Raw genomic sequence first — 3,203 nt, forward strand, 5'->3', positions numbered from 1 at the left:
AATCACAATGCCATCATCTTCGGATTCACATTTGAAAAAAGTTAACAATTGACCCTCGTGTCGTGCTTTGGGGTTGTTATTGGTCGAGTGGAAGTAGCGGTGGTGCTAAAGAGTGAAGGGTCAGGAAAGAAAGGATTCCTTTCGGGTGTGGGTGAAATGGGGACAATTAATAGTTACATGTGGTAGCAGAATAATAAGGTGGATGAGAAAGAGATGTTGAGGTTTAAGATTGAGAAAGAAGGTGGAATTGATTCTCATCATATTACCTTGGATTGTCGGTTTAATATTCAGAAAGTTTGGGAATTGAAACAATTAAGATATTATTATTATTATTATTATTATTATTATTATTATTATTATTAAGATATTATTATTATTATTATTATTATTATTATTAAGATATTGAAACAATTAAGATATTATTATTATTATTATTTAAAATAATATAAAAATCAATGCAGATGACAAATCAATGCCTTGTGGACCATTTCAGTTGACCAATCTGTATGTGGATGGGATTGTCGGTTTAATATTCAGAAAGTTTGGGAATTGAAACAATTATTATTATTATTATTATTATTTAAAATAATATAAAAATCAATGCGGATAACAAATCACCGCCTAGTGGACAATTTCAATTGACCAATCTATATGTGGATGCCACCTCATCACCCCTTCATTTTAGGGATATTCCCTTATTTAACACATAATTTGAAAGTTTAAGGAGTAATGATGTGCAAAAAAAAAAAAAAAAAAAAAAAATTCAATGACCATTTAAAACAAAAAACATAAGTTTGTTTGGTTACAATGAAACTAACCCTATTTCTTATTTCTTATGCTCAATTGTTTTTGTACCTGTTACTAACATCTACTGGATTTGATTACTTATTTTTGACTCTTTAGATTTAAGTGTTTCAAACTTGTCTGGGTCTTCTTGATATCATTAAGGGAGCTACCTAAAAGGAAAATACTTTGAAACTATTTTCCTAGTAATAGGAATGGATGATAATAATCAAATCCCCCCACTAGCATATGGCACTAGAAGTACAGAAAATGGAGATTTATGAATATGATTCGTATTGAGAATGAAAAAAATGTATTGGGTATATGTACCATTTGGCCATCATATCATATTGGGTCAATAATGGTTATCCAATTCGTATTCCTAAATTCATATCACATACTTTGTTGTTGAAATTTTGTTTGAATATTTGAGCAAAATTAGCAACAATGCATAATCAAAACTTTTTTGTGGAAGACATGCAAAACGCACCAAAATTTTTATTTTAAGGAATATTTGGCTAGGCTACAACATGCTCTACCAGATGATTATTGTACACAGATATATAAAACGTGTGACCATAAATAGGCAAGGGTGTGTTTTCTTGTTGTTCATTATAATATAATGACATCAAAAATCGCTGGGTTCGTGAATGCATTATCAAGGGATGCACGGAAACTAACAATAACAATACTGATTGATTTTTTTCTAGCAACAATAACGTATTGTCGAAGCTATTTATAAAAAAATAGTAAATTCAATTTCTTTTACCTTCAATTAAGGCATGACAGTATGTATTCTTATGTTGGACAAGTGAAAATTAAACATTAAAAAAAATGCATGGTCTCAAGTCAAGGATGTAAGTTTATCCGAGTAAAATTTAGAAACCACTATTTTCATTCGATATGATTCACCATTAATTTCACAAAAGTGTAAGTGTTGGTTTTACTTGAAACCGTTTTCATGTGCAAGAATTTCAACTTCCAAGAAACTACAGGCATCGGATGATCAAAATCCTCCATGAGATATTATATGTGTGTATCATTTCTTCAAAGTAGTGATGTCAAAACAACATATGTGAGTTAAACACATATACTCAAATATTATTTACGTATCTGAGTTAAACACATATACTTAAATATTATTTCAATCATCGGATCATACGTGTATCGATTAATGATTGTTCTAACTTGCATGGGAACAGTGAGAATAAAACCAACTACATGTATACGCGCACATATTTGTATAACATCAAAAAATTTATACGAAATCCTAAATCAAGATTTTTTGCTTATACACAAATCTTAATCTTTTTACAGAATCAAATTCTATCAAAAAATTTCAAAGATCTGTATATGAATATGAACAAACATCGATCAATAACTGAAAACAAGAACCGACTATATCTAACCGTGTCTCTTCGTTTAAGTCTGTATCAGTTCGACTTAATACCTCCAGAGAGTCAAGTCCATATCCGAATCAAAATCGCAAGGCCAATCAAAGTCACCACCCCAATTAAACCCGTGTTTCATTGCTGGTGGTGTAATAACCAATCCCTCGGCAAGGTTATTGTAATAACTTGGCTCATTAAACAAAAGCTCTTCATCGACGAAATCCATCTCTGGCACCTCCACCGCCACCTTTTCAATCTGAAAAGACACAGGCGACCTAGATGACCTATGTTCATAACCTTCCGGCCTAAAGGCAAGAGCTGCTTCAAGAGCAGCCTCTCGAATATCATGGGCAGAAGATGATTTGGCTCGTTTAATCAGATGAGCGGAGTCAGGAAAGTTGAGTGGTGAGGCATCACCACGTAAGGCTAGGGTTGCAGAATCGTAAGCTCTAGCTGCCATTTCAGCGGTTGGAAATGTACCCAACCATATTCTTGATTTCTTGTTGGGTTCACGAACTTCGCACACCCATTTGGACCCGTTTCTTACCCGGACACCTCTATAGATCGGGTGTCTTGTCTCTTTGAATTTCTTTCTCCCGGCTTTCCGTTTCTTGATCGATGGAGGTGAGATTGTTTCGCCAATCTCAGTTTGAGATGAAGATGAGGAAGAAGAAGCGTCCTCTTCGATGATTTCCATTTTGCAATTAACTGGAAGACAAATGGGAGAAGTTGGTCTAAATTTATAGTACTATGTTTTGTTTTGGAAAAAATAGTAAAATATAAAACGGGTGCTCCCGAAAATATAAGAAGAAAAGGCGTCTCTGTACACATACCTGATATACCTCATGGAAGGCGAGGCTATTTTTGTCATTAAAAACACGTGACATATTGATGTCAAAAGGATATATATAAAAATAAAATAAAGTTTTTACAAGAATTGTTTTGGTCCACAACGGTCTTTTTATTATTGTACGACTTGGAAAATGGAGAGGTCGGATTTGTTTCTTTTTTAATAAGTCACGCCTCACA

General features: G+C 33.3%; 1 pseudogene; it reads right to left on the minus strand.

Moving 5' to 3' along the window:
- Window positions 1–2,136: 2,136 nt before the first annotated feature.
- Window positions 2,137–2,871, minus strand: LOC145001218 (dehydration-responsive element-binding protein 1B pseudogene; annotated as a pseudogene).
- Between the last annotated feature and the right edge of the window lie 332 nt (window positions 2,872–3,203).

Source organism: Lactuca saligna, chromosome 6, assembly GCF_052625555.1.
Source record: "Lactuca saligna cultivar CGN05327 chromosome 6, ASM5262555v1, whole genome shotgun sequence".
Taxonomy (NCBI): Eukaryota; Viridiplantae; Streptophyta; class Magnoliopsida; order Asterales; family Asteraceae; genus Lactuca; species Lactuca saligna.